We start from the raw sequence: 15337 nt of genomic DNA on the forward strand, positions 1-15337 counted from the left end.
CCCTATGTTCCCATGACTTTTCGGACACAGGCAAGTTGTATTTTTTACACAATGCCCAGTGGATTAGTTTAGCAACTCGGTCATGTCTAGCTTTGTAATCAGTTTGCGCGATTTTGCTGCACTCACATATTAAATATGAAACAGTTTCAACTTTGTCATTGCAAAGTCGGCAATTTGGATTGTCAGTGGATTTTTGTATCTTCGCTTTCATGGTATTAGTTTGTAGTGCTTGTTCTTGAGCAGCCAGTATTAAACCTTCCATTTCTTTATTGATGGTTCCCATCTTAATCCATGCCCATATTATTATTATTATTATTATTATTATTATTATTATTATTATTATTATTATTATTATTATTATTATTATTATTATTATTATTATTCCTAACTCCAAGCTAGTGGGAAGAAATAGATCTTAGATGCCTTCTTAAAGTTTAGTAGGGTCAAGAGTGGGTGGATCTCAGGCAACGGATATTCAAACAATGAAATCGGCTTTGTGAAGAACAACAACAATAATAATAATAATAATAATAAAACAGAATCCAAGAACAGATTTCATAATCAGGGAAACTTTGTACTTTGGTATTGGAGAGGAAACCTGAGAATACTAACAACAGTTAGAAAAATAAATAAACCCCTCTAGGCATAATTGATCAGGCTGAAATTATCCTATTTCAGACACATTCTGCAATGTGTCCAGCTCTCTGGAAAAGTCTCTAATTTTTTGCAAAAGCAAAAGGAAGAGAAGAAAATGATGGACTCAAAATCATGGTGGATGGACTCAGTTACAAGACTGATGGATGAGCTGTTAGAAGAACTAAAACATGGGTGTCCAAACCTTTGGCTTGTCTGGGCCATGCTGAGTGAAGAGGAATTGTCTTGGGCTGCACATAATATATATAAAGTAGTTAAGGTATATAATGTTAAAAATTTACAGTCTTGTGGGGGCCTTATTACTAGCTGTCCTGGGCCACATGCAGCCCACAGGCTGCAGATTGGACATGGCTGATCTAAAGGACCAGGCTAGGGGACAGATTGTCATAGAGAAAATCAATCTATTATGGTTGCTGGGAGTTGACACCAACTTGATAGTATTTCATCTACCAATTTTCTGTGGATGCTATTTGCAATTTGACGTATGTAAGCCATTCTAATCATTTAGATTAATCATTTCACTTTTTTTGCAATGTAAATGTTGCTATAGAGATCTATTTTTAAATGGATCTTATGCTGTATTTTTATTATTTCTTATTAATGTGAAGTCACAGCTGCCAATTATTTAGCTGGTGTTGGCCTTCAGATGCATCAAGTTCTTCTGAAGAACCTAGGTCCTAGGATGTTGTAATGTATCAGCACAGGATATGTGAGGATGTAAAAAAGGTGGCCTTTTGCAATTGACAGATTGAAAATTTATCATTACACAGATTTTTTTTAAGTGCTGTCCAAGATTTTTTAGTATGACACTCCATGTGCCAATAATCATTGCAACCACCACGGACAGTTTATACGACAATCTTTCAATTTCGATTTCCAGATCTTCATATTTTATAATCTTTTCCAATTGTCTTCCATTCTACTACCTTCTGGTATTGCCACATTAATTATCCACACGTTTCAACCACAATTATATCTAATGTGCTGGGGGTATAGCTCAACAGTAGAATATTTGACTCCAGATCAGGAGGTCCCTGGTTCATGTCCAGGTGCCCCCTGTTTGGCTGCATTAACAGAGGGATAGAATCAAGATCACGTGAACTGTTAAAACCACTTTACAATGTCTTGGTAAAGCCATACTTGGAATACTGCATCCAGTTTTGGTCATCACAATGTAAAAAAGATGTTGAGACTCTAGAAAGAGTACAGAGAAGAACAACAAAGATGATTAGGGGACTGGAGGCTAAAACATATAAGGAACATTTGCTGGAATTGGGTATGTCTAGTTTACTGAAGAGAAGGAGGGGGGACATGATAGCAGTGTTCCAATAACTCAGGGGCTGCCACAAAAAAGAGGGAGTCAAGCTGTTCTCCAAAGCACCTGAAGGCAGGACAAGAAGCAATGGATGGAAACTAACCAAAGAGAGAAGCAACCTAGAACTAAGGAGAAATTTCCTGACAGTTAGAACAATTAATCAGTGGGACAACCTGCCTCCGGAAGCTGTGAATACTCCAACATTGGAAGTTTTTTGTATAGCCATTTGTCTGAAATGGTCTAGGCCAGGGCTTTTCAACCTTTTCACCCATTGTACCACTTTTAGGATATGGCAACATCCGAGTACCACCAGTCGCCTAGCAAGGTGTCAAAAACTTGATGACCCCCCCCAAAAGGAAAAAAGTGATAAAGTACAGTGATAAAAGTGATAAAGTAGTCCTCAAGTTACAAAAGTTCAGCTCATTCCCCTCCCCTACTACCATTTTTCTAGGATGGTCACCTACCACCTGCCAGATGTCAATGTACCACAGGTGGTACCCGTACCACTGGTTGAAAAGCCCTGGTCTAGGCAGGTTTCCTGCCTGAGCAGGGGGGTTGGACTAGATGATCTCCAAGGCTACTACTACTACTACTACTACTACTACTACTACTACTACTTGTTATTATTATTTGTTACAAGCCACAATTTTATCAGATTGTATTTTAACCTGCTCATTTTCATATACTTTTTTTCCAACTACATGTTCCCACAAAACTTTTCATTACTAGTACATGATAATTTTTACAGATTGTTCCAATGAATCATTTTGGTGACTGTGTTGTGTTTGTGCAATTTTCCTGCATGAGCTGAGTATATGATCTATTTTTTCTGCTCCTTTGCACAGTCTGCTCTTTGAATCATTTGGTGATTTTTCAATTTTGGCCTTAATTGTATTGGTTTGAATAATATTATTATTTGTTCACAAGAATGTGAAGTCACAGCTGCCAGTATTTTAGCTGGTGTTGGCCTTCATAGGTATTGAGTTTTCCTCAAGAATCTAGGATGTCATAAGATACGTGCAGATTATTATTATTTACTATTAAAGGCCTATGAGATTGTGTGCATATGAATTTTGGAAAAATTAAGGCATTCTCAAAGTATACTTGTATACATTCACTTCATTAAGCATGGGATAAAAGCTAAATCTATATGTAGATCTCCATCTATATAAAAGCACGTATCTCTGCTTCTCTACACTGCTCCTTTCATTTAGCAGTCACCAAAAGCTTTTATCCAAATGTATTTTAGTACTGACAGAACTGGGATTTCTTGCCAGTTTTCCTTCTAAAAGATATAATAACAATCAGTGGATAGTTTTGAAATAATCTTTGTGTGGTCTTGAAAAAGTATTCTGTGCATAATCTTCAATGTACATCTGAAAAATTATTAATTTCATGGGAAAATTGTACAAAAACTTTGTTGTATAGACTTCCGGTGGCTCCGCGGCGACGGAGACAGCCTTCCCGGGCTGCCCGCGGCTCAGCTGTTGTTTTTTCGCCCGAAACAGCGCCGATCAGCTGTTCGGGCGAATTTGAAGCCCCCTCCTCGGGAGAAGAGGAGGGGGCGAGCTCCCAGGTAGGGGTAGAGTTCTCCAGGGCCGCCTGAGCTTATGGCTTGGGCGGCTGAAGGATTGAACTCCCCCGTAGCCTGGGCTGCTCCCAGCTGGCCGGCGCCTCTGCTCCTGATTCTTGGAGCAGAGCCAGGCGTCTGCGACCACCCCTGCCTGAAGGAATGACTATGGATTAAAGGAGCAGGCAGAGCGATACAAGAGGAAAAGGTGATATTTTACTCTCCAGCTTGATGGACTTTTTTGGATTATAAATCTGAAGTGAAAGTGCGTCGCATTTGGTAAAAGATGGCGGCTAAACCACCCCCTAAAACTCTTCGGAGTGCTGGAACTTCTCCTGTGCAACAATCATTACTGCAGGCGCTGCATCCTCCTGATGTATTGACATCAAAGGACTTACAAGATGCTCTTGAAAAACACGCCCAGGTAATTTTGGAATCAATTAATGCTAGATTTGTACAGATGGAGGAGAAATTGGAGAAATTGGAGGAGAGAATGGAGGAGAGGATGGAACAGAAGTTCAGAGTGATGAAGGCAGACATCTTGTCTTCAGTGTGTAAAGTGGCTCGCTGTGTGGAAGAATTGGAGGAAAAGCTAGAAGATCTGACTCAAAAGAATGCTATATTAGAAGCAAAAGTATTGGAGAATGAAGATAAAGTGGAAAAGGAACTGAGTCTTGCTCAATATTACCAGATGCAGTTTGCCATTAGAGTTAGAGGCTTAAAGGAGAATACCAAGGAAGATCTAAAGCAGCTGGTTTCTGAGGCTTTTGAAGAAGTGTTGAAACAGCCAGCATCTGAAATAAAAGGAGGCATGGATAAAGTGTTTCGTGTGAATTCATGGATTGCTAAACAGAGAAAGTTGCCTAGAGATGTGGTGGTATATTTTGCAAAAAGGGAAACTAGAGATGAAGTTATACGAGCTGCTTATGATACTAAAGTTGTGATTGCTAATCAAGAAGTTTTGGTCTTAAAAGAAATTCCTCCAAAGATTTTAAGGAGAAGGAAGGATTTTACATTCCTTGTGCAAGAGCTCAAGCAACGAGATATAAGGTTTAGATGGGAGATCCCAGCTGGGTTGATGGTGACGCACGAAGGTAAAAGGTACCGTCTGGTTACTGTGATGCAAGCGCGTGATTTCTATAATAATGTTTTAAATGCAACGCCATTAACATCTCTGGAAGCTGAAAAGGGATCTGGAGAAGGAGTGCATCAAGAGGTCGAAGGTGGTCAGATAGAAGACAACGGTGTTGGAAGAGATCAAGATACAACTTCGTCGGATGATTCAATAGAACAGAGGGTGACGCGTGCTGCTGCAAAACGATCTAAGAAGAGAAAATAGCAGGATTTGCAGAAGTCTATGGAATTTCTACGAGGTATTCATAGTCAAGTATGGGAGGTGGGAAAAGATTTGGGTGTAGACGCAATATATTTTTTTACATGTGGTGGTTTTGTGGAAAGGGTGAGGTTTTTTTGGATTAAAGTTTGGTGGAATATATAGAAGATTTCCAAATGGAGGTTAAAGTTTTGTTCGCAATTTTTTTATTGTTTGGAATAATTATAGATGTGCTGGAAGAGGAACGGCCGATTACAGAAGAGTGGACTTTAAAGTTTTCTGATTTGGTTGAGGTGGCGAAGATCTTGGTTAATTTGAAAGATTATTTGTAAGAACGCTATATCATGTAATGGACAAAAAGGGATGGAGTCTATTTAGGACAAGTATAGGTTGAGAAGTATTATATAGTATTTGAATAATTCTTTTTTCCTTTTTTTTCTGTTCTTTTTTTCTCTTTCTATTTTGGGGTTCTTTTTCCTGTTTTTAATGTATATTTAATATTATTAAGGTTTGTCTTATTCTATATAAGCTAGAAAGTGTTTTTTTTTTATTTTAGTTTTTTATATATATTTAATATTGCCAAGGTTTGGTTTATCCTATATAAGCTAGAGAGTGATGGATTTTAGAATTTATAGTTGTTAGCACATGGTTGCTTATGTTTGCCTTTCTTTTTTTTTCTTTCTCTTTTTATATATATACCTTGTATTCAGCTCTGGGAAGTCGGGGGGGGAGGGGGGAGGGGGGAGGCAGGGGGGGGAGGAGGGAGGGAGGGAGGGGGGGAGGTAGGGGGGGAGGAGGGAGGGGGAAGGGGGGTTTTTTAAAGGAAAATTGTATTTTAAAACTTTTCAATAAAAAAAAACTTTGTTGTATTTTCTGGAGATTGCTTGGCTAATGTTTTATTTAGAAATAAGCAAAAAAAATAGAAGCAAGCGAAATGTACAAACTTATAAGGAAGTTAGATCTGCTACCTCAGGTCTCCTGGTGGACCTCCCTTCAGCTCTACTTTGCTTCCTGTGCCGTTGTGTTTTTCTTTTTTAACATAGTAATTTTATCAAGCATTACAATTCAAAAGATTAAAAAGCAAATACAGACTGAAAAAAAGAACAAAGGACAACAAAGAAAAAAATAAATAGGAAAAAAAATTAAGAATATAGTAAGACAAATAAAAGAAATAGTGTCAGGAGCACTTGTGGGCGATCTCAACCCCTCTCACTGTCTGGAGAAGAATTATGAAGAACCAGACTACTCGCTGACATTTCATTCCACTGTGGTCATTGGCTCTGCATTCATTTCTTCTTTGGAAGTCCACTTTCTGTGACTTTTTGTGTCCTTAACTGCCCTTCTCTTTCGTTTTCTCTCTCTCATTCTTGCAGTGAGGAAGTGACTGAAATCTATGAGTACTAATATGCCCACAAAAACCACACTTTGAGCTCACCTCAAGCTCTCTACCACATCTGACTTTTTAATTTCTTTTCTTTAGATTCTTTTAATTAATGGAAACAGTTGGAAACTGACATGCTCAAAGGAAAAATGCCAGCCTATAGTGTCACATTTCTTTTCAAGAATTTATCTGGAGCTTGCATTGGCCCCATAAGTATTCTTAGAGAATAAAAATGATTGGTTATGTGCGTGATAGGGCTTTCTTGGATATTTGCCCATTTTTGCTTGGGGAAGAAAAGGATTCCCTGGGAAGGGGCAGTTAGAAGGAATGTGTGACGGATTACAGTGAAGTAGTAGTTTCCCAGGAATGAGGGACCACATTCCAAAGGGGGGGGAAGGTGAGATAAGAGGCAACAAAGCCCAGAGCTAGATAGGAAAGAGAAAGATAGCATAGTCACTCTCTAGGGTAGCGGTGTCAAACTTGCAATGTCATGTGACTTGTTGCGATGTGTCGCAACTTTTTTTTCATTGCCGGCAATGGGGTGTGTGTGTTTTGGCATGATGCATCCAGTCCGTGGGCTGGCAGTTTGACACCCCTGCTCTAGGATCTCCCATTATCCATTAGGGCAGACATGTCAAACTCACAACGTCATGTGATGTCGCACGAGGTATCGGAGCTTTTTCTCCATTGCCAGCAATGGGATGGGCACGGTTTCCTGGTGATGCATCCAGCCCGCGGGCCAGCAGTTTGACACCCCTGCATTAGGGTGACAGTATTAAAGATGTAGTCCGACAAGATTCTGTCTATTGGATGTAAGCAAGTAAAGAACTGAACTTCGGCAGTTACTGTTCTATGTTATTCTTGGGCTTGGTCTGACAGATATCAAGAAGTAGTGTCACTTCTTTGCTCTCTGATCAGTGGCTGTTTATGGCAAGCACATAGCAGCCATTTTGTTAATGCACAATCCATCACAATGGCAGCCTTTTTCTGAGAATGCCCACAGCAGGCTCTCAAAAATCAAAGGCTATCCACTGTCCCCCATCTCCCAACTGACAGATACCCAAGTCAGTCAAATCTTTTTAGTTAAGGAAAAGATCAGAAGCAGGATAACTGGAGAAAGATCAAAGGGAAGAACTGGTCACAATTTGTGGAAAGCCACAAAACAGTGTTAAGTGCAATTGGAGTTGGTGGAAATCTTCAAATGATCCTGGTCACAGCCATCACAGGCTCATTTTCGGTTGCCACAGCAATGGGGAGAGGAAGATGTGTTCTCTTAGTTTAGTCATAACAAATACAATCACTTCAATATGAGCCAGCAGTGTGCTGCAGCTGCCAAAAAAGCCAGCACAGTGCTAGGCTGCATTAACAGAGGGATAGAATCAAGATCACGTGAAGTATTAATACCACTTTACAATGCGTTGGTAAGGCCACACTTGGAATTCTGCATCCAGTTTTGGTCAACACGATGTAAAAAAGATGTTGAGACTCTAGAAAGGGTACAGATAAGGGCAACAAAGATGATTGGGGCACTGGAGGCTAAAACATATAAGGAACGGTTGCTGGAATTGGGTATGTGTAGTTTAACGAAGAGAAGGGTGAGGGGTGACATGATAGCAGTGTTCCAATATCTCAGGGGCTGCCACAAAGAAGAGGGAGTCTCGCTATTCTCCAAAGCACCTGAAAGCAGGACAAGAAGCAACAGATGGAAACTAGTCAAGGAGAGAAGCAACCTAGAAATAAGGAGAAACTTCCTGACAGTTAGAACAATTAAGGTTTAAGGTTTAAGGTGAATGCTCCAACACTGGAAGTTTTTAAGAAGAGACTGGACAGCCATTTGTCTGAAATGGTATAGGGTTTCCTGCCTGAGTAGGGGGTTGGACTAGATGACCTCCAAGGTCCCTTCCAACTTCTTCTTCTTCTTCTTCTTCTTCTTCTTCTTCTTCTTCTTCTTCTTCTTCTTCTTCTTCTTCTTCTTCTTCTTCTTCTTCTTCTTCTTCTTCTTATTATTATTATTATTATTATTATTATTATTATTATTATTATCATCATCATCATCATCATCATCTACCTAGGTTTTGGTGGGCTGGAGTTTCCATTAGAAAACCCACCAAAGTAGATAATTGGGGATTGTGATTTATGGCATATTATAGGGGTGGGAAGTTCAACTTGTTATTTTGTAACCTGGGGGGGAGGGAACCTTCAGTCTTGGTTTCACCTTTGTTTGTGCCGATACTATGTAACCATTAAAAGTATTCTTTGAGGAATGCAATTGCCTCAGAGTTATTATTTTCTTCTGGTCTCATCTATTGGAACAATGACACACGCATGTTGCTTTTGTGCAGTTGTAGAGGGGTGAACTCAAGAGTCTTTGTTTAGATAGTAAAATTTCCAAAAGTAATTTGTTGTTTCAGATCATTTTTTTCCTGTTACAGAACTTATTTTTAATTTTGTAAAACTTATTATTCTTGACTTGATGCCAGAACTTTTCTAATTCAGTTTTCCAAAATCTCTTGAAACGCTCAGTCCTTTCTTCTCCAATCAAAATTGCATTATTTGTCCAAACAAAACTTCAAACAAAAATGTTGTTGGTGAAGATATACTTTCTCACTTTCTGAAATCAAGGGATTTACAAAATCAAATGAAAAAATAAACTCAAGACTTTGTGAAAATACAGGTTGTCCTTGTTCAGCGACCACAATTAGGATTTTCATCTTGGTGATTAAGTGAAGCAGTTGCTAACTGAAACATTATCTGTGCTTACAATCTTACTTCAGCTTTCCTGCAAAGGTCTAACTTGTAAACATGATTGTGGGCTTTATAGCTTTGCAGGAAACCATTTAGCCCTTTGCTTGCAGCCTCAGTGTGATGCCTAGCAATTTTTTGTGTGCTGTTCCAAGAGCTGTTCTGAAGGTTTGTAATACCCTTTGAAGAAATGCCTGTTTTCCTCTTAGTTAACTTCTACTTATTGATGTACAGTAAATCTTGCATTTTAGGAACACGGTTGGGCTCCTTTGCATACCATATTTGTTTTTTAAGAAATGTGGCTTTCGATATGAGGTTCACCCATTGTGCTAGAGAGAATGTGCTTCAGTTTTGGTTGAGTGTAATGTGTGAAGTTACCCATAATTATTCATTTATGGCTTGTTCAACAAAACATGGGTGAAGAAAAACTTGACTTAGTAGAATGTCTTGAGGCAATCCATAATACATTGTTTGTTGCCACTTCCTGTTTCTTGTATATTTTTTTCTTCCATTAAATTATCTCTGATTCTCAGAGACTGCTTTGACAAGTTCCTGCAGTTTTCCTTGCAAGGTTTTTCCAAACAGCTTTGCTATTGTCTCCTTCCTAGGGCTGAGAGAAAGTGACTGGCCCAAGGTCACCTAGCTGACTTTGTGCCTCAGCTGTGATTAGAACTCATGGTCTCCCAGTCTGTAGCCTGATGCCTTAATCACTACAGCTAGTCCTTATTTAACTACCACAACTAAGTCCGGAATTTCCATCATAAGTCATTGCAGTCGTTAAGCAGGTCACCGTGTGTCCTCATTTGATTTTTATCATTTTTATGATGGCCTTAAAGTGAGCCACTGCAGTCATTAAGAGAATCACATGGTAAGTAAGAAAACCATATGGCCTTTAAGCAAGTCCATTCTCCCAAATGTGTTTTTTGACAGGAACCAGCAAAACATGTCCCAAATCATGGCCACGTGTCCATAGGGTGCTTCAGCTGGTCATAAAAGAGAGCCGGTGGGCAGGCACCCAAAATCAGATCATGTGGCCATGGACACCCACGGATTGTGACAGTTGTAATTTTTGGGCGGCCATTGTAACTTTGAACAGTCATTAAAATGGATTACTTGTACACCAAGATGAGTCTCATTTCTTCTTTTTAATTATACTTAAATTGAAAACTAAGTTATTTTTCCCCTTTATTGTTTTGTTACATGTTCAAACTGAAACATCACGGAATTGATGTACCTTGATTAACCTTCTCATTCCAAGAGAAGGTTAAAAAGACTGTTTACAGAAGTGAGAAGTTGGAAAAATAACTACATTTACATGGTGCTAATTTAGGAAAGAATGGGACGCGGTGGCTCAGTGGGTTAGGACGCTGAGCTTGTCGATCAGATGGTCGGCAGTTTGGCGGGTCGAATCCCGAGTGCCGCGTAACAGAGTGAGCGCCTGTTACTTGTCCCAGCTTCTGCCAACCTAGCAGTTCGAAAGCACGTAAAAAATGCAAGTAGAAAAATAGGGACCACTACGGTGGGAAGGTAACAGCGTTCCGTGCGCCTCTGGCGTCTAGTTATGCCGGCCACATGACCACGGAGACGTCCTCGGACAAGCGCTGGCTCTTCGGCTTTGAAACGGAGATGAGCACCGGCCCCTAGAGTCGGAAACGACTAGCACGCATGTGCGGGGGAACCTTTACCTTTACCTTTAATTTAGGAAAAAGGATTTCCTTCATTACATTTAGGAACAGCAACAGACCAGGGAAAAAATACTGCAGGTAAAAGATGTTGGAAGATATTTTTTCCTGTGAATGCTTATTCTAGAAAGTAATTTTGGCCTGGTCTCCTGAAACAAGGTTTCATCTTTCTCTTCAGAAAGGCACTTAGGCGAGGTAATATATATTTGCAATCTCAGCAGGAAATAATGGAATAAAGGTAGAAGCTGTGAGATTATTTGGGTCTATAAAAGCACAGAAAAATTAAAGGGCAAAAAACTCTAGCCCTATTGTCAAGTTTGATGTATTTATTTATTAAATCAATTACGTCAGGGGTCCCCAACCCCCAGTCCGTGCACTGGTACCAGGCCGCGGCATGTCAGCAACTGGTCCGCACAATCAAGTAAAGCCTCATCTATGGGATGCAGGCAGCACACAAAACCTTGGCCTCTCCGGTCCACAGAAAAACCTTTCTCTACGGAACTGGTCCCTAGTGCCCAAAAGGTTGGGGACCTCTGAATTACATAGTCATCCAATCAATGTGCAAATTAGGGCAGCGTGCACCAGTAACCCTTTCCCTCATCAGAACAGATGTATAAATCAGTATTTCAATGGTAGTACAGTAATATAAAATAGTAAGAACAGTCTCTGAACAAAAATAAGGCAGGATGTCTGTCAATAACTACCTTATGCTAGATTAAAAAGTATAGTTTCTTGTTATTAATGAGAATGAAAATATCTTTATAGATTTCATTTTTTAATATTTTAATTACAAAATAATTGGTGTTTCTGTTAACATTTATGTTAAGATACAGAAGGATCTTGACAGACTTGAACATTGGGTGCTATCTAACAAAATGAAATTCAATGGTGAAAAAAGTAAGGTTCTACATTTAGGCAAGAAAAACCAAATGTACAGGTATAGAAGACCTCCAAGGTCCCTTCCAACTTGATTATTATTAACTTTATGTAGAATAATATGAACATGTCTCACTGAAATCAGTGTTTTCAATTGATAAATTTCAGGGATTTAAATATAGTTGCTTTCAAGATGGCAAAGAAGATGGCAAGATGGTGACAGGCAACAGGAAGAAAGCTGACCTGCTTAATTCCTACTTTGCATCTATCTTTTCACAAAGAAAGCAGTCCAACCTGTCAGAGCGACAGTGTGGAGAGCAGAAGAGACATGCAGATCAAAATAGATATGGAATTGGACAGAGACGACCTGGTTACTTTGAAGGAATTCAAATTCCATGGACTGTTCCTGCAGAGGTATTTCAACAAGCATGGGTAGAGAGTAAGAATGACTTTGACCTTGATAAAACCATGCAAGAACATACGCAAATAGGGCAGGTGTTTTTTTTTAAGTCTAGAGCAACAAGATATTTATTTGCTTATTTATTTCCCACCTTTGTTATTTTTACAAATAACTCAAGGTTGTGAACATATCCAACACATACTGTCAGTACCTATCTTTCCATCCACCCTCCTCCCCGCCATCACAACTGATGAAGTTCCTTGGAAGAGAAACAAAATGTTTTGTTCTTCTTCAAGAAAAAAGCAGTCTAGTTGTTTTTTGAAAAAGCACCTTTGAGACATATCCAACATATCTTCTCTTTTCTATTTTTCTCACAACAACCCTGTGAGAAAAATAGAAAAGAGAAGATATGTTGGATATAGGAGAAAAGTGCCCTCCTTAATTCTTTATTTTTGTTAACTTATTGGTTATCTTATTTTGTTATCTTTATTTTTGTTATCTTATTGGTTATACTTTTGGGGTTTTTTATTTTTTATCTCCCCATAGATTCTTTACATTTTTCATTATAATATATGCTACCTTCCAGTTCCATTAATATCCTGGAATTTAACCCATCCAGTCTATGGAATCTGAATTCTTTCAAAGTAACCAGGTTTTCTCTCTCCAATTCCATATCTATTTTGATCTGCATGTCTCTTCTGCTCCCCAATGTCACTCTGACAAGTTGGACTGCTTTTTTGTGAAAAGACAGATGCAAAGTAGGAATTAAGCGGGTCAGCTTTCTTCCTGTTGCCTGTCGCCATCTTGCCATCTTCTTTGCCATCTTAAAAGTTGATTTTTTTTAAAAAAAAATCCTCCAAACATTTTATGTATTTGGGCAAGCATTTTAAATATATATGGCATACTACAACAATGAAAGCACTATCCACTGAAAGCAACTATATTTAAATCCCTGAAATTTCTCAGTTGAAAACATATACTACGCCTCACTGATTTCAGTGAGACATGTTCATATTATTCTACATAAAGATAATGATAATTTTATTTTTATTTTATTTATTTTAATTCCATTTATATCCCGCCCTTCTCCAAAGACTCAGGGCGGCTTACAAGCTTAGCAGTAGCCTTCATTCTATGTATATGCCTGCTTATTAGGGCTTTCACACACCCCCAAGCGGCATTATTACAAAGTCAGCTTAATTGCCCCCAACAATCTGGGTCCTCATTTTACCTACCTCGGAAGGATGGAAGGCTGAGTCAACCTTGAGCCTGGTGGGATGCGAACCTGCACTAATTGCAGGCAGCTGGTGTTACTTAAGGAGGCATTAGCCCACTGCTCCACCAAGGCTAATAATGATGATAACAATAACAATAATAAAGTTGGAAAGGGACCTTGGAGGTCTTCTAGCTCAACCTCCTGCTCAGGCAGGAAACATATACCATTTCAGACAAATAGCTTGTCAGTCTCTTCTTAAAAACCTCCAGTGATGAAGCACCCACAACTTCTGAAGGCAAGCTACTCCACTGGTTAATTGTCCTCACTGTTAGGAAGTTTCTCCTTAGTTCTAGGTTACTTCTCTCCTTGAATCCTGCCCTCTGGTACTTTGGAGAATAGGTTGAACAACCCCCCTCCCCCCGTCTTTTGGGCAGCCTCTCAAATACTGGAATACCGCTATCATGCCAGGCGCAGCTTCGGAAGACCTCTCTCATCTTTTTAAATTTGTGGGAGCGAGAGACACCCAGGTGTAATGAGGCTACTACACGAGTTCTTTTGAACATTCCCCCAAGAGAAAGCGCCGACTTTTGCCCCGGGAAAAGAACGCAAGGGAGACGGACTCTACCCTCCACTCGGTGATCACTTAATATCTTTAATCTCTAAATGTACGCCTTCACGTCCACCGTCAGCCTAGTCTGATTTTAGGGACGAGAGGGACAGCCGGCAGGCACCAAATCCGCAAGTTTCCTCCGGTGCACGGCTGCTAAACCTCTTAACTACGCCCATACCATTTAAATACAACTGCCCGGTCCAGGGCATCGGTTTGATCCACTTCTTCAGTCTCCTCGTCATACGGATGTCTTACCGACGGCGCACGCGCAGTAGCTGGCAGAGCGAGCGTAAGTCTCCATTTTGTTGCCGTTTCTCTCCCTCCTTCTTTTTGCCTCCCAGTCGTACTGAGAATCGGGACGTAGGAGGACCAGGAGTGGGTGGATAGGTGGGGGGTTGGATGTTTGCGACGGGGGAAAACAAGTTTCTCTGGGTGCCAGATGCACACATTCTTCTCTGGGGAATGCCCGGATTTTTGCTTTGCAAAATCAGGAAAGAGATCCGCCTCCCCTTCCCCGCGCCCTTCCTTAAGGGTCACCTGCCCGCTTGCTCACCTGAGAAGCGCCTTGACCAGTCAACGCCTTTTGCTTCGAAGCATGCAAAGGACTGTAGAGTTAACGGTGTCATAGCCGCAAACCATTGCTTGCTAAGACGGTGAAGAGTGTGTGCGTGTGGATCAGAGAGAGAGAGAAAAAAAGCGTGACTTTTGCAGCTGTGTGTTAGTATGCTTAACCAAGCTTACTGAACAAAGTACGCTGGTTGGTTTGCACAATCCTAAACCACATTTTTAACCACGTGGGCTTTCTGAACGGCTAATGTATGAACCCTGATGATCACAGCACCCAACTTAATCCTGGAGGACGCTTGTAACCATGGCTGTCATTATAAACTACACTTGGCTTTATTCCCACAACGCCCTAAGCCATTAAATACAATTTACAAACCCTTCAATGCCAGAGTTTACATACTAAGCCAAAGCTAATCAAAGCATATTATGGTTTAGTACAGCCCTTGGCTGTGAAATCTTTCATGCTATCACAAACCGCATAACTCGGGCATAATTTTGCTCTTCTGAATTAATTGATGTAGATTCAATAATGCCATACAGTATCTTGAAGTCTGCTACTATCGCTTATTCGGCATGTATTTGGAGGTTTGATTAATGTGGTTTGACTATTCTCTGTGTAGAAGTGAGGATTATTAAAAGATGATGAGCTCTTTCTCTCATGAATAAGCTATTCAGCTGTGAAGAATTTCATCTTTTGGTCCCAGTTTTTGCTTCTGGATCTTCCTAAAACCTGCTTATGTATTGCTTTGTACGCACAAATGCTCATATTTCTTTGTTCTGGCTTTATCTGAATAGGAGACACTTCCAGATTCTCCTGACATCATTTTTCAAAACTCCGAAAGCCAAGTGTTGCACGTTGGTTTATTAGATTTCCATCTTGCCATGATAGACTCTTAGCAAATACTCATAATAATTGTTAGAATGCAAATAATCAGATTTAAGGAAGCCTAAATAAAAATCCCCTTCATGGATTACTGCCTTGTCGTGGCGA

Source organism: Vipera berus (genome assembly GCF_964194415.1).
Source record: "Vipera berus genome assembly, chromosome: 2".
Lineage (NCBI taxonomy): Eukaryota > Metazoa > Chordata > Lepidosauria > Squamata > Viperidae > Vipera > Vipera berus.